At 46.3% G+C, this 22591-nt stretch overlaps 1 protein-coding gene across 1 annotated transcript in view; it reads left to right on the top strand.

Moving 5' to 3' along the window:
- Nucleotides 1-1322: 1322 nt before the first annotated feature.
- The window catches only part of LOC143767688 (uncharacterized), a 68078-nt gene continuing 46809 nt past the window's right edge, over nucleotides 1323-22591 (top strand). Inside the window, exon 1 of the mRNA XM_077256173.1 lies at nucleotides 1323-1375. The gene's annotated coding sequence lies outside the window, so the exon portion shown is untranslated. The remainder of the gene's footprint in view (nucleotides 1376-22591) is intronic.

Here is a 22591-nt window from a genome sequence, read left to right as displayed (position 1 = left end):
TCTTTAGTCACTTTGTACCATTTTGGTAGATTGTGTTTATATACGTGATGTGTATAGTACACAACTTAGAATAAACGCCATCCTGATTGATAGACATCCCCCAATAGATACCGTTGTTACAGTGGTGGATACTAAAGGTCTAATATCCTTTATTTATAGGCAGTTACTGTCCCTACAGTTGATAGTTAAGAGACCCACATCCTCCTTCTATTTTGTCTTATCTGAGGAGCAATAGAGGGAAATACTGGATTTTGATTTTACATCTAAACTTTCCTTGTTGGAGTCACAAAGATTGCTCCAAATTCCTCTCATCCATAGGGAATATAGGTCCCCAAGTATTTTATTTAAAATTGGAATATGAACAGATGACACCTGCCCTAGATGTGGTCACAATGACGCCCACCTGATGCATATGATTTGGAAATATTGGCGACTATTGGAAGGGGGAATCACTTTTGTACTATCTGTATTTGGGATACAACTTCAGTTGGAATCTAAAATCTGTCTCCTAGGACTCCTGGGAGAGGGCGTAGACCCGGACTCCCATATGGCAATAGCTCAGGAATATTATTCTAGCCAGAAAGCTGTTGGCTCTACATTGGATAGACAATTCTCCCCCAACGATAACAGAACTAATGTCCAGGATAAATATCACTCTATGCTTGGAAAGGGGAAGCTAATATTAAAGGAACGTTGTCAAGAAATCCATCCACATATGGAACTATGGGTAATTACCGCCGGTATTGCTCCAGGAAACCTTCTCAGAAATCCTATACTGGACCGTTCTCCATTTCCTTACAGCAAACCAGGAATTTCTATCCTTATACCCAAGGTGTCCGCAGGTAATAATTGTCTCAGACCACACAATTGCCCCTTCTTAGATATATTCTTTTTCTTTTGATGTCCCAATAGGGAAAAACGTAATCAGTGAGGAAGTATTCAGATATTTATGTCTGTACAAATGTAAAGTTACTATTCCAAAGCCTCGTACTATAGAGCGAAATTGGGATTTATCTCATTGTAACCGTTTGATGTATTGTTTACTGGCTTTTCTTTCTTTTGTTTTTCTCACGTTTGTATTAAAAAACCCAAAATGTTGGTAATTCTTTGTTTTGCGCCGTACACCTCATACACACACGGCTCCGCTCCATACTCCTCGTACACACACGGCTCTGCCACATCCACACTGTAAACCCCTCCTGACCCCACACATAAACTTCCCCTCATCCAGCACCATGACAACCAGCACAGCAGAGTCCTGCATACACTGAGGCCCCTGATCATGTGACCCCTGACTCCTCCCCTCCTGTGACCTCATCACAGGTCCTGTGCACAAAGAAAAGCCATATATGTGGAGTTCGGCTCTGCAGGCCAGGTCAGTGATGGACAGTCTGGTTATTCTTGCAGCTACTTTCTCCCTCCCTCACTATAAAGCCTGGGCCTCATTATACAGCTGTACAGGGGTCTAGTGAAGGCTTTTTAGCCATTTCTCAGACTGTAGCTCCTGGGAACAGGCCCTCGCTCCAGTCCCTTCACTATAAAGCCTGGGCCTCATTATACAGCTGTACAGGGGCCTAGTGGAGGCTTTTTAGCCATTTCTCAGACTGTAGCTCCTGGGAACAAGCCCTCACTCCAGTCCCTTCACTATAAAGTCTGGGCCTCATTATACAGCTGTACAGGGGCCTAGTGAAGGCTTTTTAGCCATTTCTCAGACTATAGCTCCTGGGAACAGGCCCTCGCTCCAGTCCCTTCACTATAAAGCCTGGGCCTCATTATACAGCTGTACAGGGGCCTAGTGGAGGCTTTTTAGCCATTTCTCAGACTGTAGCTCCTGGGAACAGGCCCTCGCTCCAGTCCCTTCACTATAAAGCCTGGGCCTCATTATACAGCTGTACAGGGGCCTAGTGGAGGCTTTTTAGTCATTTCTCAGACTATAGCTCCTGGGAACAGGCCCTCGCTCCAGTCCCTTCACTATAAAGCCTGGGCCTCATTATACAGCTTTACAGGAGCCTAGTGGAGGCTTTTTAGTCATTTCTCAGACTATAGCTCCTGGGAACAGGCCCTCGCTCCAGTCCCTTCACTATAAAGCCTGGGCCTCATTATACAGCTGTACAGGGGCCTAGTGGAGGCTTTTTAGCCATTTCTCAGACTGTAGCTCCTGGGATCAGGCCCTCGCTCCTCGTCTGTATTGTGACTTGTGTTATTCTCTAGTATCTGATATTTGTGGTTTCTACATTAGTCAGTGCTGTGACATCTGGAGAACATTCTTATCAGTAAATCTTTGGAGACATGTTCCAGGCTCTTAGGCCGGGTTCACACTTGCGTGTGGCTGGTCTGCGGATGACTGCATACTTCCTCCCTTAAGCTCTGCCTACTTCTTCATGCGTTCTGTTAGAGAAGGGATTTCTAACCTACTCAGGTGTTCTCTTTCTTAGGTACCCAAGGTATGAAGCAATAATCAGAGAGACTCGCTGCTCGTTATCTTTCCAAAAAGTCTCTGTTTAATGCGGGGTTAGGGTGTTCTTTTATAGTACAAGATCAAAGGGAAATGAGGCATTACACAATAATCTGGCAGAAATATGAGTTGTACAATGGGTTGTCAAGCACATCCTGGGACATGAGATAAATTACATAAGACAATGTGTGGGTACTTCCAGCATGTTAACGCGTTCTGGTTAAAAAGTTAAAGCTCTCAAGAAAACTTGACTAAACAAATAGAATTTCTGGGTGGTTACGGACCGTATCGCTAAATTTGACAACAACATATCCGTGACAATTTCTGGGAATCTAAAACTGACCACCGGCCAATGTGGATATCAGCATGTAGACATATGATAACTGGAACATAGGCCATTATTGCATAATATTAGTTTCTTCTATTTTATTCAGAATAGAAATTAACCACTTCTTTCACAGTCCTGCGTACCTATCTTAACATTGGGTATTACGGGATGGAAGCAAAGCAGATTCCGTAGGAAAATGAGTTTATTTCAACCTGAAACAAAAATGTCTAAATGCTCCCAACTTTCACTGCTGGTTGTGCACAGCACTACAATTCCCAGCAAGTCATATGGCTGCAGCACTGGTTACATCCTGACTCTAGTGACAGTGAGGTTATAGTAATGGTCATTGAGGTAGTATTGTCTGTAGAGCAGGTTTACAGAGGTGTCCATGACTTCACCATTGATGGCCTTAAGGTCAATGTCTGTTATGTGGTGATGTGAAGCCTGGCAGCCGCCGATCAGCCGGAACTTCCATCTACAGTCACTGAGCTGCTCAGTCTATAGCGGCCGCGTACTGCACATCCAGGAGAGGGAGCAGCTCCATCACCAAGCAGTTCTGATTGCGGGAGACACAGGACAGCTGTTCAGTAGGGGATCCGGTGTCACAGTCCAGCCATCGATGACCTATTCTAAGGATAGACCAATGCTACAAGTCATGGACAACCAACTAAAGCCAGCAAATGATGTGGGGCTAGGTCAGTAAGTGTAATATATATACAGTGTATATATATATATATATATATATATATATATATATATATATATATATATATATATATATATATATATACACTCACCGGCCACTTTATTAGGTACACCTGTCCAACTTCTTGTTATCACTTAATTTCTAATCAGCCAATCACATGGCGGCAACTCAGTGCATTTAGGCATGTAGACATGGTCAAGACAATCTCCTGCAGTTCAAACCGAGCATCAGTATGGGGAAGAAAGGTGATTTGAGCGCCTTTGAACGTGGCATGGTTGTTGGTGCCAGAAGGGCTGGTCTGAGTATTTCAGAAACTGCTGATCTACTGGGATTTTCACGCACAACCATCTCTAGGGTTTACAGAGAATGGTCTGAAAAAGAAAAAAAATCCAGTGAGCGGCAGTTCTGTGGGCGGAAATGCCTTGTTGATGCCAGAGGTCAGAGGAGAATGGGCAGACTGGTTCGAGCTGATAGAAAGGCAACAGTGACTCAAATCGCCACCCGTTACAACCAAGGTAGGCCTAAGAGCATCTCTGAACGCACAGTGCGTCGAACTTTGAGGCAGATGGGCTACAGCAGCAGAAGACCACACCGGGTACCACTCCTTTCAGCTAAGAACAGGAAACTGAGGCTACAATTTGTAGAAGCTCATCGAAATTGGACAGTAGAAGATTGGAAAAACGTTGCTTGGTCTGATGAGTCTCGATTTCTGCTGCGACATTCGGATGGTAGGGTCAGAATTTGGCGTAAACAACATGAAAGCATGGATCCATCCTGCCTTGTATGGAGCATCTTTGGGATGTGCAGCCGACAATTCTGCGGCAACTGTGTGATGCCATCATGTCAATATGGACCAAAATCTCTGAGGAATGCTTCCAGCACCTTGTTGAATCTATGCCACGAAGAATTGAGGCAGTTCTGAAGGCAAAAGGGGGTCCAACCCGTTACTAGCATGGTGTACCTAATAAAGTGGCCGGTGAGTGTATATATGTATGTATATATATATATATATATATATATATATATATATATATATATACACACACACACACACACACACACACACACACACACACACACACACACACACACACACACACGGGAATCTTCAGGTAAGGGTCCCCAGCTGGAACAATTTCTCTTGACAGCCCTATTACTGTATTGTAGTGAAGTCCTCTCTGCTTTAAGAAATTTCTTGCTATGTGCAGCAGAAAGTTTTATATTGGGTGCAATTAGACCCAACTAGAAAAAACACCTAAAAAAATTAATGCAAGTCACTGAAAACTGTATGTTAGTATATACGAAACACTTTTAAAAAAGGGACTATAAATGGGTTAATTGTAGTATCAGGGACAATACACAGAAGCTGAAAGCCAGGTGAACAGGGCCTATTAAGGACATTCACCTTTTGTGTATTATTGTTCCTGATATTACAATTAACCAATTTATATCCCCTCTTTAAAGGCTTTTGTATATGCTATCATATACTTTTAAGATACTTGCAGAAAAAGTTACTTTTTAGTTTTTTTTCTAGTTGGTTCTCATTAATATTTGACCCCATTTTGCCTTATAAAAAAAAAAAAGTTTTTTTCCTACAAGAGTGTAATTACAGCAGGAGAGACTCGGACTAGCACAGGCCAATTTGCATATGAAACAACGCTAAAAAAAGTCTCACCCACTATATACACAACAGCTTTAATTCACAAATAATTAAAAAGGGGGCTTCTATATGACAGAGCAGAGAGGAGACACACACGGGAGCAATAGGGGTACTGGCCCTACTTGTGACCTAGTGGTTACCCCACCTTGCCGTGATATGGCACCCCCATGCGATGTCCGCGCTGCCCTCACTGACCCTAATAGACCCTGCAAAAATAAAGAAAGCACCGCTGTGAAAAAACACTTATATGTGACGGTAAGTAGCCATAATGATGGAGACACTGAATGGATGTAAATCTTATCTAGTAAGGTGCACAAGTCACAAATATTTTGAATAGTTGGGATCAGGGGTATTGGCTGCTAAGAGCAAGCCGTAATTGGGTCTAGTTTGTCAAACAGACATATCACATACAAGGACGCCTGGGATACTGACCCTATTTTGTGGCCTGGTAGTATCCCTACCTTGCCGCGGAGGTTGGGGGTTGCTGCGATCAGCACCAGTGGGGACCATGATGAGAGTAGTGTCTGCTCCCGCAGTGTCCAACTGTAAAAATAAGAATAAAATAAAAAATCCATGTACTCACCTGTCCTAATCGTCCCCCCTGTAATGCTCTTGAGCGCTCATGCAGAGGAGCCAGGGAGAATGATGCCTGCAGCGAGCGGCCCTGGACCTCAGTAAGTGACAGGACACCGATCGCTAAGCGCAGCAGAGGTCCGGGGCCCGCTAGCTGCAGGCGTCATTCTCCCCGGCTCTTCTGCATGGATTACAGTGGGGGACATTTAGGACAGGTGAGTATAAGGATATTTTTTATTGTATCCTATTTTTATAGGTGGAGACAGTGGGAGCAGACTACTACTCTCATCATTATCCCTTCTGGTGATGGGAACCAGGCCCGGATTGCTAATCTGGCCTGCTGGGCATTTGCCCGGTGGGCCGTGGTGTGCCACCTCTTGGGGTGCCGCCAGCCCGTTTTCCAGCTGCCGGCCCCTTTAATTTTTCAGTCACCTGGTGGTGGAGGTGGAGCATCACTGGGGGGGCGGGACGCACAGCGTGCACATGTGGCTGCAGCCAAGGCCGGCTTCAGTAATGTGTACACAGTGGTGAGAGGGGGCAGCTCCGCTACCTGGCACACAACTAAGAAGAGGAGGAGGAGGGTGCGTTACTTACATAGTGATCGCATCCTCCTGTGTGCAGATCTGTCTCCGATGTCCGATCAGCCAGGAGAGGGAGGGGCGTCAGCGTGCGGAGCAGCAGCACAGGACAGCGAGACATGGCGAGATAACTGCCCTGTGTGCACACTGCCCTGCACCCTCCAGGCAACCTCTCCAGCAGCCCAGCTCAGCTTTTACTGTGCTGAGATAGGTAGCGGGGGTTGGGGCATTTGACAAATGATAAATTCAACATGGCAGGTTAGAGTATGTATGCTTTCCCATGCGTGTGAGCGTGCATGTGTGTTTATTTTCCAATATGTTTGTGTTTTGCTATGTGTGTGAGCGTGCATATGTGCGTGTTTTCCGGTGTGTGTGTTTTGCTGAGTGGGTGAGCGTGCATGTGTGTCTTCTCCAATGAGTGTGTGTGCATGTGTTATATATATATATATATACACACACACACATACCATTTGGTGGATACTCGTCGGCCTCGGCGTGTCCCGTGCGGTGGATACATGTCAGCCCCGGCGTGTGATGTAAACGGCATAATTAAAGGGATCCTGTCAACAGGATTGTGCTCAATAACTACAGACAGTGTCAGGTCGGCGCCGTTATACTGATTACAATGATACCTGGTGATGAAATCCGTCTTGTGGTTGTTGTGTAATCTTTATTTTCAGTTTTGAGTTAATGATATGCTCATGCTCTGGGGTGGCCTGTGGGGAGTCTTCGTGTGGTGCTTAGGTATTCATCAGTATGGCTTCTGACAGGTCACTGACCCCTCACTGCCCCCTATTTTACATACTGAATAATATAAATATCTTGGCAGGCAGACGCTGGCGGTGGTTCCTGTGCTGCAGCATGATCGCATATGTACTGCATATTTTGTTTAACGTTATCCTGAAATTCATAAAAAAAAAAAAAAAGATCAGTTTGAAAATGGCGCCGGCTGCGCCTGCACTGTAGCAGCTATCGGTGTATGTAAAGGTGATCCAATAGCGGCTACTGTGCTGGTGGCGCCATCTTGGAGGAGGAAATTATTTTTTTCTCTACAAAAATGGCGCCGCCTGCGCAGTAGCAGCTGTGGGATCACCTTTATATACACCGATAGCTCCTACTGTGCAGGAACGGCCGTCGCCATTTTCAAATTGATTTTATATTTTATTTTTTTATGAATTTCAGGATAACCTTAAACAAATGAAATACTGTATATACGCAGTACATATGCGATCAGGCTGCAGTACAGAGACCACCGCTTTTTCCAAAAGATATACAGGGGTTGGACAAAATAATGGAAACACCTGGAAATATCAACAAAAGTTAGTTTAATTTGGTATAGGTCCACCTTTTGCGGTGATTACAGCCTCAATTCTCCGAGGTATGGATTCATACAAGGTGTGAATTGTTTCCAAAGGAATTTTAGCCCATTCTGCAGTTAAAACACCCTCCAGTTCTTTGGACGACGATGGCGGCGGAAATCGACGTCTAACTTGAATCTCTGAAATCGAGCATAAATGCTCAATAATGTTGAGGTCTGGGGATTGTGGGGGCTAGATGAGATGCTCAACTTCATTAGAATGTTCCTCGCGCCATGCTTTAACGATTCTAGCTGTATGAATTGGTGCATTATCATCCTGAAAGATGGCGTTCCCCTCCGGGAACAGTGCGTGAACCATTGGATGCACTTGGTTGCCCAAAATGCCTAAATAATCTCGGCTGTTAATTCTTCCATGAAGGGATATCATTGGCCCAGCGGATCTCCATGAAATATCACCCCAGATCATCTCAGAACCTCCGCCATGATTTATGGTTTGGAGAAGGCAGTCTGGATGGAATGTTTCTTTCGGCTGTCTCCAAACGTACACTCGGCCGGTGGTCAGAAATAGGGTAAACGATGATTCTTCTGAGAATATCACATGTTTCCACGGCTCGAGGGACCAATTCTGGAGGTTTCTACACCACTCTAAACGCTTGGAAACATTTGTCATTGAGAGCAGCGGTTTTCTAATTGCAGCTCTTCCGTGGAATCCAGATTTTTGCGGCTCCTGATGAACAGTTTTCGTGGAAACTGGGTTCTGTAGGTGTTCATTGAGCTCAGCAGTGATTTTTGGAGCCGTGGTCTTGCGATCCTCTCTCACAATTCGCTTTAGAGTCCGACGGTCTCTCTCAGTCAACTTTGACATTTGGCCGGACCTGTGCTTTGCTGCGGACATTTTTTCTTTCTCTTTCAAACACAGTCATTACTTTGGAGACAGTACCTCTTGACACGCCAAGCATTCGGGCACTTTCTGTTACACTAGCACCTGCCATACGAGCACCAACAATTTGGCCTCTATGAAAATCCGAGAGGTCTGCCATTTGGTTTCAGGTTTTCATCAATGTACTTACAATTCAGCAAAGCAAACAGTTAATTTACATACACATATCACAAATAATCAACTACAAAACATTACCATATGTCACGGATTGCATGTTTATAACATGTTCGAAGATTATTATGCCAAAATGTTAGGTGTTTCCATTATTTGTCCAACCCCAGTGTGTGTGTGTGTGTGTATATATATATATATATATATATATATATATATATATATATATATATATATATATGTATATATATATATATATATATATATATATATATTTCATTATGTAAACTAGGGGGCAGGTCAGTAGGGGATCAGAGACCTGTCAGCAGTCTGCATTATGAATATATAATCAGAGCACCACATGAAGACCCCCCACAGCACCACCCACAGGCCACCTCGGAGTTCGAGCATATCATTAACTCAAATCTTCAAAACTGAAAGTAAAGATTACAGAACAACCACAAGAAGTATTTCAACAGCAGGTATCATTGTAATCAGTATAGCGGTGCCGTCCTGTCAGTAGTTACTGTGCACAATCCTGCTGACAGGGGCATTTTAAGTATATAACATATAGTAAGGTGCTGTTTGTTTTTATAGTGTAGATATGTGTATATAATATGGTACTGTGTGTATATTTGATGGTGTGGACTCTATACTATATACACAGGCACATCTCTATATAATATACACGCCGCTCCATGCCAGGCTTTATAACGGAGTATGTAGTGTGGAGCTCTGTATATGATGTGGACTCCCCGCTACAAATTATACACTCTCTACACTATATACTATACGCACAGCTCCATACCATGCTTTATAACACACTATATAGTGTGGAGCTCTGTATATGATGTGGACTCCGCACTGCAAATTGTATACACAGCTCCACAGGACGTACTACACCATAGTCCATGTACTGGTACAGTACACACATGTAGTAAATAGTGTTTTGCCACCAGGGGTGGATTAAGGGTAGCCAGGGCCCCGGGCTGTTCAGACACTGTGGGCCCCCCGGTCATGTGATGGGGGTCATCATATACCTGAACCAGATTATTCCAGAAAAATAGTTACTGTGTGAAACTATAACCTGTCAAACATCCATTGATCTAGTCAATTTACCCTTCAGTTCAGTATATAGTATACAGTGTATAGTGTCAGTGTATAGGTAACACTGACTCACCAGTGACATCTCTAGGTGAAGTCCTTCATCTGTCATCCAGCACAGACCACCATCACTTCATTCTCTGCAGGAAATAACACAGTTATCTCGAGCTCCGCTTGCAGAACACATTACTTAATTTTTCCCAACTTCTACATTACACCACATGAAGAAAAAGAGGCAACATAGTATCACTCTGCACAGTAACAGGACCGCCCCCCCCCCCATTTAAAACAGTACACTAAAAAAATAAAATAAATACATCACTGCAGTAATAATATCCCTTAATTAGCCCTTATGGTAATAATAATATCCCCCATCTTGGCCCCGTGTATCTCATTCCTGGCTCCAGCCATATGTTCTCGCATCCTGCCCTCATGAGTATCCATTCTGCCCCATATGATCTCCCCATCCTGCCCCATTGGTCTCCATCGTATCCATCCTGCCCCATGATCCTGCACGATCTGTCTCCAATCCTGCCCCATGTCTTTCATTTTGCCCATTGTCTCCAATCATGCCCTTATATCTACATTCTGCCCATGTCTTCAACATCTCTGCCCCCAATGTGTCCAGCATCTCTGCCCCCAATGTGTCCAGCATCTCTGCCCCCAATGTGTCCAGCGTCTCTGCCCCCAATGTGTCCAGCGTCTCTGCCCCCAATGTGTCCAGCGTCTCTGCCCCCAATGTGTCCAGCGTCTCTGCCCCCAATGTGTCCAGCATCTCTGCCCCCAATGTGTCCAGCATCTCTGCCCCCAATGTGTCCAGCATCTCTGCCCCCAATGTGTCCAGCATCTCTGCCCCCAATGTGTCCAGCATCCTGCCCCCACTGTGTCCAGCATATTGCCTGTTTGTGTCCAGCAATCTGCCCCAGTGTCTCCAACATATTGGCCGCAGTGTGTCCAGCATCCTGCCCCCAGTGTGTGCAGCAATCTGCCCCATTGTCTCCAGCATTCTACCCCAGTGTGACCAGCAATCTGCCCCCAGTGTGTCCAGCATCCTGCCCCAGTGTCTCCAGCATATTGCTCCCAGTGTGTCCAGCATTCTGCCACAGTGTGACCAGCAATCTGCCCCAGTGTCTCCAGCATCCTGCCCCCAGTGTCTCCAGCATATTTCCCCCAGTGTGTCCAGCATTCTGCCCCAGTGTCTCCAGCATCCTGCCCCCAGTGTCTCCAGCATATTGCCCCCAGTGTGTCCAGCATTCTGCCCCAGTGTGACCAGCATCAGCATATTGCCCCAGTGTGTCCAGCATCCTGCCCCCAGTGTCTCCAGCATATTGCCCCCAGTGTGTCCAGCAATCTGCCCCAGTGTCTCCAGCATATTGCCTCCAGTGTGTCCAGCTTTCTGCCCCAGTGTGTCCAGCATATTGCCCCCAGCTTGTCCAGCATTTCTGCCCTGGGATCGCCGCTCTAAAAAAAAAACAAACAAAAAAAAACACGAGTTCTTACTTACCAAGCCGTACTTCTGCGGCGGCCGGCAGGCGAAGCTTCCTCCCTCCACTCAGGTGAAGCGTGCACTCTCCGGCGGCTGACAATGACGTCAGACGCCGGCGACGTGCGCCCTGCGGCATACGTCAGCTGCCAGCCTCCGATTGGCTGGCGGCTGTTAACTATTGACGTGCGGACCCGCACATCAATAGCCTTACTGCCGCAGCGCCTGTAGGGGGGGTCCGGTGAGCAGATGAGACGGGGCCCGATGCGGGCCCCCTCTGCCCACCGGGCCCGTACGCCAGTCAGGGCAGTAATGCCCTGATGGCGACGGGCAAACTGAGCGGTAGCCCAGGGCCTTCCCACACCACTGGGCCCTGGGCTACCGCCCAGATTGACCCTATTATAATCCGCCCCTGGTAAAATACTGAAAGTGTGAACAGGGCCTTATTCTGTATATATACACTTCTCCTGTCTTGTTGTCAGAGAGGCTGCATTGCACTTCTGGATTGTCATTATTGGTTTGTTTTTTATATTTCTATGGCCAAACAAAAATAAATCTTGTAAAACCTATTTAAATGAGTTACCCCAAGTAATCCCCTCTCCTCGGGATATGCAATAACTTGCCAATTGCTGCGGCAATGAAAACTAAATCTCTGAGCAGTCATAAATACTCAGAGAAAACCCGAGCAACGAGTACACTTGCTCATCACTAGTCTTCAGCATTGCTCTGACTCATCTGTGAAAAGTGTCCTACCAGCAGCTTAGTGTTTCATAGAGCAGCGGAGGTCACTTTTCAGTACAAGTCTTTGAGAACCTTGTCCTGCCTCATCCTGGCTCTCAGAACCTTGTATTAAGAGCTTGTGATGTAACTTCTGACTTCTGGCTGTCAGAAGCTGCACTTACAAAATGGCACCGTGGGACCGGAGCGGTGCTGAAAAGGAGGGGAAGATGCTGGAGGGTGAGAATACTACTGGGGCTAGGGGGTTTATACTTGAAGCGCCACTCCAGCACTGAAAAAATAAAAACCTCTGGAGTAAATAAAAATCCACTGATCGGGGTGGGACGTGTTATAGTATGTGGGCTGGTGGGATTTGTGTGGCAGGGCTGCTTTTTTGTCCCAGTCTGGCCCTGCTGGGAACCATGATGAGGGGAACGTTCAACCCTCGGCGCTTGGGAACAGAGCAAACTGTACACTGATTCCCAGGCTCCAATACGTGTTGCACGGATGGTATCCATGTTGGGTACATGTCACATGGACTTATTGACTTGAATGGGTCTGTGTGATCCGTGCTGTTATCCATGACACGGTCCGTGGAAATACACTGACATGTGCGCAGACTCATTCATTTCAATGGGTCTGTTACAGGGGTGTATCTAGGGTTTCTGGCACCCAGGGCAAGAATTCAGTCTGGCGCCCCCCCTCCCCCAAGGATATGTGCGATTTGCACACTTAGTCATGTACCCACAAGCTCCTCTCCCTAATACTAGCAATGTTCAGGGGGGGAGAAAATGATGGATGTGGTGGAAAGGGCAATGATGGAGATGGTGGGGGAGGAGAAAATGATGGATATGGTGGAAAGGGCAATGATGGGGTGGTGAGGGAAAAGCAATTATGGAGGTGGTGGAAAGAACAATGATGGGGTGGTGGGGGGAGAATGCAATGATGGCAGTGGTGGAAAGAATGATGGTGGTGGTGGAAAGGGCAATAATGGGGATGGTGAGGGGGAGGAGGCAATGATGGAGGTGATGGAATGGGCAATGATATGGGGTGGTGGGGGAGAAAGCAATGATAGTGGTGGTGGAGAAGGCAATAATAAAGATGGTGAAGAGGGCAATGATAAAGGTGGTGAAGAGGGCAATGATGGGGTGGGGGAGAGGTCAATAATGGGATGAGGGGGAAGGAGGACAATGAGGAGTGTGGGGGATTGGGATGAGAGGAAGAGGGACTTATAATGGACTTAGGAACAGGGGGAGGTGGAGGAAGACATTATTTATTATTATGTCTAACACAGTCCCTTAGCATAGAGTGTACGTACTTATTAGGTATAACACAGTCCCTTAGTATATAGTGTACTCACTAATTCTGTATAACACCACCCTTAGTTACATAGGTTTCCTCTTTTGTTATGTTTAACATTGTCCCTTACTTTATACCATCCTCTCTAGTTATATATGGTGCCATTCTATAATATATAGCTTTCTCTGCTGTCATGTACAGTACTGTCTTTTACATAGTGTATTCTTGTTATTTTTGTTATTCATAGCGCCCTCTTATTACATAGTCCCCACTCTTTTTAGATATAAAATGACTGCTGAAGGTGGAGCCGGTGACCAGACGACCAGTCCATCAGCTCCTCCATTAGAAAAGAAGCTTTCCCATGCTCCATCAGCCATCATTGCATTATACATCTAACAAGACAGGACGGCACGTAATAAAAAACAGGGCTCTATATAATCCAATATGTAAGGGACGGTACTGTACATAACAAGAGAGGGCATTGTATAATAAGGTACGGCAATATACACAATAAAGAAGACTATGTAATATATACAGTACAAGTGTATGTGTGGCTATATATATACTGTATATATATATATATATATATATATATATATATATATATCCTTGTCTCTATAAAAGGAGGGGGCCCCGACCCATTTCTTGCACAGGGGCCCCAAGCTGTCAGTGTTCGACCGGTACTGGACCGCATGTATGTATATCGCCAGCACGAGAGAATCCTGACAGCGTGCAGTGCGCACTGTGAGAATTCAGAAGTCTGCAGTCACAAAGAATGACTGCAGATTCACTACAAACCTGGACATTCCTTTTAATGCTCCTAACATAAATAAAAACATGAGAATTAGTTAAATAACTTTTATATCCAGGTACCTTATAGATGATGTCGTATCTGGAGTCATTCTCCTTCTTTTCTTCATCTTGTCCAGACCCCATGATGACTTTTCTCATCCACAGCCGTCTCTGCAGACTTCCATCTTGAGGAGAAGAAATATAAACCAGCTCACCCGTGATGTATAAGCTGAACTTCAGGAGCATGGACCCGCCGTGTCCAGGCGTGTAGAATCCAAAAGAAGAAAATGTCCAGCTTCACCGAATCCGTGAAAAAAAGGTTTCTTTATTCACAAACTTGTAACATGGAGGATACAAACATCAGCACAAACCATATGGGTGTGAATCTCAACGCGTCTCTGGAGACTAAGCTCACTTAATCATGACCATCGGTGAAGCTGGACATTTTCTTCTTTTAGACTTCCATCTTCTCCGCTCTTTTGCAGAAAATCTCCACATGATGCCCTTAAATATAGAAGTGTCATTATAATGCTCCTGAATAAAAATCTGCCCCTCACTATATTGCACAAAATATGACCCGTACACTGTCCCTCTTATGGTACATGCTCTTCACACTGACCTCTCCTTTCCATACCGGCTCCCTCTTCAGACTTTCCTCTCATACTGTGTTCCCCTATGGGGCCCAGTATTTATACTGTACTCTCATCACACTCCCCCCCCTCCTTGGTATACTGTCCCCTCCTAGCTGTACCCTTACACTGTCCCTCCATGCTACGTCCCCACTACTCAGTTTCTATTCTGTGCCCACTCACTTTTCTCTCCCATACTTGTCTCCTTACACTATTCCCCTCCCTCCTCATACTGTCTCCTCTCACGTCCCCGTTTTCACCATACTGCCTCCTCATAAATGTGTCCCCTCACTTTATATACTGCCTGCTCATCTGACTCCCCATAGTGTGTCTGCATACATCCCATCACCCTCACTCCCCGTACTCTGTCCACATACATTTTTCACATCGCTACTCATACTGTGTCTGCATACATTCCCCTGTTTGCTTCCCATACTGTCTGCACCCATCCCCATATTGTTTCCTCATATATGCCCCCCATTCCCCCATACTGTTTCCTGATACATGCTCCCCATTCCTGTTTCCTCATGCATGCCAGCCATTCCTCCATGCTGTTTCCTCATACATGCCCCCCATTCCCCCATACTGTTTCCTTATACATGCCCCCCATTCCCCGTACTGTTTCCTTATACATGTCCCCATTCCCCTGTACTGTTTCCTTATACATGCCCCCATTCCTCCACACTATTTCCTCATGCATGCCCCCCATTCCCCCTTACTGTTTCCTCATATATACCCCCATCTCCCCCTTTGCTCTTCATTTAGTGTCCTCAAATCTCCCCCACACATTAAAGCACCCCGTCCCCATTACAAATCTTCCCACACACAATAAATAACCCAATCTCCACACATATTAAATCCCCCATCCCCACTCCAAATCTCCCCCCAAATTTAACACCCCATCCCCACTCTAATTCTCCCCACACATAATAAATCCCCCATCCCCATTCAATTTTCCACACGCATAATAAATCCCCCCTCCAATTCTCCACACACAATAAATCCCCCCCATCCCCACTCCAATTCTCCCCACACACATTAAACACCATCATCCCCACCCCAATTCTCCCCACACACAATAAATCCCCCCATCCCCACTCCTCCACACACATAATAAAGCCCCCCGTGCACTTAATCTTCAGTGTCTTCAGCTCCACTGAAGCACTTACCACCAGAGTTCACCTCTGCAGCGTGGTCACATGATCTGATCACGCTGCTGGCGTCACTCTGACCCGGCAGTCAGACTGAGCCTCAATTGTACTCGCTTCTGTACAACTGATCCCTGGGAGCCGACGCGCTGCAGCTTCTCTGTGCTGGTTGTCAGCTTGACAGTCGGCACAGAGAACAGCCGGGGGGGGGGGCAGCAGTATGCAGCCGCCGGGGGAGACACTGCGGACCACCACATTAGGCTGCCCGACTGCGCCCCCTTACCTGCTGCGCCTGAGCACATGCCTCGGCTGCCCCCCTAGATCCACCTCTGGGTCTGTGTGTGTCAGTGTCTCCGGTATGTGGAAACTGTCACCACACGTACCGGACATACTGACCTGTGAAAGAGCCCTAATAAAAGAAAGAGCTTTTTTTTTTTTTTTTTTAAATATAAACGTGTCCACAAAAGAACAATCTATTTAAATCTAAAATTATCATGATCTGTAAAAACTATAAAAGAAAAAAATGTATTTAATGCCAGAATTGTGGAGTTTGGTCACAATGCCACAAAGATGCATTAAGAAGCAATCAGAGCATCACACGTACCCAACATATACTATATAGAAGTCCCAGATGTTTTGGAAAATTGCAACTCAAGTAATTTTTTTTGTTATGAATTTCTAAATTTTTTTCACCCCAATAAAATAAAAAATAACACACAAGCCCACACAACATTTTTTTATTTTCCCGCTGACAAAGTCAAAGTTACAGCTCTTAGAAGAAGGGGAGGGAACAATAAAAGCAGAAATAAAAGAAAAAGGTAGCCTTCCATGATTGCACACTTACGGGGCTATAGAGGCCGTGTGTGAGTCAGTGCTGCTGACTTTACACTATTATTGTGCATATACCGGGATCTGTCCACAGTATTTGCCTCAGATTTATAGTATTACTTTCCCACTGTAGGGCAGCAGGAACTACAGGAATTAATGAGAGGTAGAAATCTTCCTGTTAGGCTACTTTCACACATCAGGTTTTTGTTGTCCGGCTCAATCCGGCTAAATTTCAAATAAACGGATCAGGCGAATGTTGCCGTCGGATCCGTTTTTTTCCCCCATAAACTTGTATTAGTGCCGGATGACATCGCGTTTCGTCCAGTTTTTGCCAGATCCGGCAAATCTGCGTTTCCGGTTTCTGGATCGGGTGCTTCCGGCTGTTTGCTACAATGGGAGCCGAAAGGTGCCGGATCCAGAAAATGACGGATTCCGGCGCTGGATTCCATTTTTTTAAACTGAGAATGCTCCAAATTTTTAGATATCCAATAATCGACATATGCTAGCCGCATCCTTCGAAAAAACGAATCAGTCGCATCAGTTTTTCACAATCTGCGCCGGATCCGGTTTTTCCAACATTCGCCGGATTATGCCTGATGCAAAAAACCTGATGTGTGAAAGTAGCCTTATTAACCTAATTGCTGCCATTTCCTCACCGCAGTGCCTCTGCTCATCCTGCAGCTGCCGGACATCCACCACTCACGGACTGACTTCACTCACTACACTGAGCAGCCAATCACAGATCATGTATGAGCTCATATGGGAGGAGCCCAGTCACAACAAAGAATTGCCAGATGCCAGTCATTCTCCACTAGTACACTCTGCTCCAAGTCTCCTTCTCCCTCCTCCCGGCCCCCAGTCAGGCTGGAAGAAGCTAAGCAAACAGCAAGGTAAAAAAATTGACTCAGCTCCCAGTGCTGGAGGCCCCATTATTCTCTGTGGAGTGCGGCTCTGCGGGTGGAGGTCGGTGCTGGAGGCTCCATTATTCTCTATGTGGAGTGTGGCTCTGCGGGTGGAGGTCGGTGCTCGAGTCTCCATTATTCTCTATGTGGAGTGCGGCTCTGCGGGTGGAGGTCGGTGCTGGAGGCTCCATTATTCTCTATGTGGAGTGCGGCTCTGCGGGTGGAGGTCGGTGCTGGAGGCCCCATTATTCTCTATGTGGAGTGCGGCTCTGCGGGTGGAGGTCGGTGCTGGAGGCTCCATTATTCTCTATGTGGAGTGTGGCTCTGCGGGTGGAGGTCGGTGCTGGAGGCTCCATTATTCTCTATGTGGAGTGCGGCTCTGCGGGTGGAGGTCGGTGCTGGAGGCTCCATTATTCTCTATGTGGAGTGTGGCTCTGCGGGTGGAGGTCGGTGCTGGAGGCCCCATTATTCTCTATGTGGAGTGCGGCTCTGCGGGTGGAGGTCGGTGCTGGAGGCTCCATTATTCTCTGTGGAGTGCGGCTCTGCGGGTGGAGGTCGGTGCTGGAGGCTCCATTATTCTCTATGTGGAGTGTGGCTCTGCGGGTGGAGGTCGGTGCTGGAGGCTCCATTATTCTCTATGTGGAGGGCGGCTCTGCGGGTGGAGGTCGGTGCTGGAGGCTCCATTATTCCCTATGTGGAGTGCGGCTCTGCGGGTGGAGGTCGGTGCTGGAGGCTCCATTATTCTCTATGTGGAGTGCGGCTCTGCGGGTGGAGGTCGGTGCTGGAGGCTCCATTATTCCCTATGTGGAGTGCGGCTCTGCGGGTGGAGGTCGGTGCTGGAGGCCCCATTATTCTCTATGTGGAGTGTGGCTCTGCGGGTGGAGGTCGGTGCTGGAGGCTCCATTATTCTCTATGTGGAGTGTGGCTCTGCGGGTGGAGGTCGGTGCCGGAGGCTCCATTATTCTCTATGTGGAGTGCGGCTCTGCGGGTGGAGGTCGGTGCTGGAGGCTCCATTATTCCCTATGTGGAGTGCGGCTCTGCGGGTGGAGGTCGGTGCTGGAGGCCCCATTATTCTCTATGTGGAGTGCGGCTCTGCGGGTGGAGGTCGGTGCTGGAGGCCCCATTATTCTCTATGTGGAGTGCGGCTCTGCGGGTGGAGGTCGGTGCTGGAGGCCCCATTATTCTCTATGTGGAGTGCGGCTCTGCGGGTGGAGGTCGGTGCTGGAGGCCCCATTATTCTCTATGTGGAGTGCGGCTCTGCGGGTGGAGGTCGGTGCTGGAGGCTCCATTATTCCCTATGTGGAGTGTGGCTCTGCGGGTGGAGGTCGGTGCTGGAGGCTCCATTATTCTCTATGTGGAGTGTGGCTCTGCGGGTGGAGGTCGGTGCCGGAGGCTCCATTATTCTCTATGTGGAGTGCGGCTCTGCGGGTGGAGGTCGGTGCTGGAGGCTCCATTATTCTCTATGTGGAGTGCGGCTCTGCGGGTGGAGGTCGGTGCTGGAGGCCCCATTATTCTCTATGTGGAGTGCGGCTCTGCGGGTGGAGGTCGGTGCTGGAGGCTCCATTATTCCCTATGTGGAGTGTGGCTCTGCGGGTGGAGGTCGGTGCCGGAGGCTCCATTATTCTCTATGTGGAGTGCGGCTCTGCGGGTGGAGGTCGGTGCTGGAGGCTCCATTATTTTCTATGTGGAGTGCGGCTCTGCGGGTGGAGACTCCACACCAGAACTGTAGCAGGTAAAGACCCCAATATCCACAGGTGTCCCTTCTAATTGGGGGGAAACTATCACCTCTAATAATCCTCGGACAGTTCTCACAAACACGGAAAAGTGCCCCTTTATGGAGGTGACAGAAAGTCTGTTTAGTCACTTTAGCTCCATAGTATCAGCTCTAATCCAATGGTGAGAGAGCGATTAACCCTGAAGAGTCACAGATTGTGGGGTTGTTATAAGATGTTATATTTAGGGGGTTTGTGTTGTCTCCTTATAAGAATCACAATGGTTTTGTTCCTTTTCCGCTGATAGATACAAACGACCCAACTATGAAAGACGGGAACCAAGGAAACAAGTATTAATCTCATAGTACGTGACCTCTACACAGTGTAATGTTCCCCCCGTTATCCCTCACACATAGTACAAGATGCCCCACACAATCTGCTTCCACCCAAACCACTAGATAATAAATCCTAGCCACTTTCTTGGATCCCACACACAGTATAATTTTTCCACAGTATCTCCATGCCCAATTTTTTGGGGGGTGTTTTTCATGTAATATATTGAAGCCTGCAAGAAAATGGTAAAAAAAAAAAATAATAATATAAAGAAAAAAAATACATTACTGTACATGGAGAATTTGGAATCATATTTCTCCTGTTTTGGTTCTTACAAAAAATCTTTTATAAAAGCCTCAAACTTCAGTGTGTGAATCAGAGCTGAGATCTAACGTGATAGAAGATTACAGTGCGGGGAAGACGGGAAACCTTCATATAGACGGCCGGTGGGGATGGAGTCAGTGACCGACTCTGGACAAATCTGTTTCTAGAGCCATAGTAGAAGATGAAGATGTCGTCCTCACCATGAAGTCGTTATTTCTCCTGTCACGTGTAATGAATATCTCCTGCAGTATTACTAATGCCGATTCCAGGGACGGGAAATGAGGCGAGAATTAGCGTTATGGAAGATGAGTCTATGAGGAACGTATTCAGCTGCCGACTCCGAGGAAGAAGCTGCTTGTTGTCTGTGGCCTAAATATATACAGCTCTGGCAAAATTAACCCCTTCATGACCGTGGGATTTTTCGTGTTTTCGTTTTTCACTCCCCTCCTTCCCAGAGCCATAACTTTTTTATTTTTCCGTCAATTTGGCCATGTGAGGGCTTATTTTTTGCGGGACGAGTTGTACTTTTGAATGACACCATTGGTTTTACCATGGCATGTACTAGAAAACGGGAAAAAAATTCCAAGTGCGGTGAAATTGCAAAAAAAGTGCAATCCCACACTTGTTTTTTGTTTGTTTTTTTTGCTAGGTTCACTAAATGCTAAAACTGACCTGCCATTATGATTCTCCAGGTCAGTACGAGTTCATAGACACCTAACATGACTAGGTTATTTTTCACCTAAGTGGTGACAAAAAATTCCAAACTTTGCAAAAAAAATAAATAAATAAAATTGCGCCATTTTCCGATACTCGTAGCGTCTCCATTTTTCATGATCTGGGGTCGGTTGAGGGCTTATTTTTTGCGTGCCGAGACGGCGTTTTTAATTATACCAACTCGGTGCAGATGCGCTCTTTTGATCGCCCGTTATTGCATTTTAATGCAAATCGCGGCGACCAAAAAAACGTAATTATGGCGTTTCGATTTTTTTTCTCGTTACGCCGTTTTGCGATCAGGTTAATGCTTTTTTTTTATTGATAGATCGGGCGATTCTGAATGCGGCGATACCAAATATGTGTAGGTTTGATTATTTTTTTATTGATTTATTTTGATTGGGGCGAAAGGGGGGTGATTTAAACTTTTATATTTTTTTATTTTTTTCACATTTTTTTTTTACTTTTTTTTTTTACTTTTACCATGCTTCAATAGCCTCCATGGGAGGCTAGAAGCAGGCACAGCCCGATCGGCTCTGCTACATAACAGCGATCATCAGATCGCTGTTATGTAGCTAAAATGCAGGTGTGCTGTGAGCGCCGACCACAGGGTGGCGCTCACAGCCACCGGCGATCAGTAACCATAGAGGTCTCAAGGACCTCTATGGTTACAATATACAAGCATCGCCGACCCCCGATCATGTGACGGGGGTCGGCGATGCGCTCATTTCCGGCTGCCCGGCCGGATGCGGTAGTTAAATGCCGCTGTCTGCGTTTGACAGCGGCATTTAACTAGTTAATAGCGGCGGGTGATCGCGATTTCACCCGCCGCTATTGCGCGCACATGTCAGCTGTAAAAAACAGCTGACATGTCGCGACTTTGATGTGCGCTCACCGCCGGAGCGCACATCAAAGCAGGGGACCCGACATCGGACGGGATAGTACGTCCGATGTCGGGAAGGGGTTAAGAGACCACAGCAAAATGCTCAGTTTGTCTGATTTTTCTCTTTATAGGTACAGTATATTTTTTAGTAAGATGTAAATTGTTCTTTTATTCTATAAACTACTCACAACATGTCTTTGAAGTTCCAAGCAATACATTTTGTATTTATTTTCTGAAACTGAGAAATGGTCAAAATAACAAAATAATGCATTGCTTGCAGACCAAATAATGCAAAGAAAAAAACAAGTTCATAATCATTTAGAAACAACAATACTCGTGTTTTAACTCAGGAAGAGTTCAGAAATCAATATTTTGTGGAATAACCATGGTTTTTAATTACAGCTTTCATGCATCTTGGCATGTTTTCCACCATTCTTTCACACTTCTTTTGGGTGACCTTATGCCAATCCTGGTACAAAAATTTAAACTGTTCTTCTTTGTTTGATGGCTTGTGACCATCCATCTTCCTCTTGATTACATTCCAGAGGTTTTCCATGGAGTTCAGGTCTGGAGATTGGGCTAGCCATGACAGGGATTTGATGTGGTGGTCCTTAATCCACACCTTGATTGACCTAGCTGTGTGGCATGGCGCCTGGTCCTGCTGGGAAACCCAGTCCTCAAGAGTTGGGGAACATTGCCTGAGCAGAAGGAATCAACTGTTTTTCCAGGATGAACTTGTTTGCTGCTTGATTCATACGTCCTTCGCAAAGAATAACCTGCCCTAGTCCAGCCTTGCTAAGGCATCCCCAGATCAAGTTGTCTAATAGTTAGACGGACACATGGAGAGGCGCACAAGCCATAGTCTTGCACCCACTGAAATTTTGTGGAGGACCGGTGATGATTTTCGGATGCTTCAGCAAGGCTGGAATTGGGCAGGTTAATCCTTGCAAAGGATGCATGAATCAAGCCGCATACAAGGTGATCCTGGAATAACAGTTGCTTCCTTCTGCTCAGGCAATGTTCCCCAACTCTGAGGACTGTTTTTTCCAGCATGACA

The sequence above is a fragment of the Ranitomeya variabilis genome, chromosome 4, assembly GCF_051348905.1.
Source record: "Ranitomeya variabilis isolate aRanVar5 chromosome 4, aRanVar5.hap1, whole genome shotgun sequence".
Taxonomy (NCBI): Eukaryota; Metazoa; Chordata; class Amphibia; order Anura; family Dendrobatidae; genus Ranitomeya; species Ranitomeya variabilis.
The sequence above is the reverse complement of the archived record's forward strand: the minus strand, read 5'-3'. Positions and strand labels throughout refer to the sequence as shown.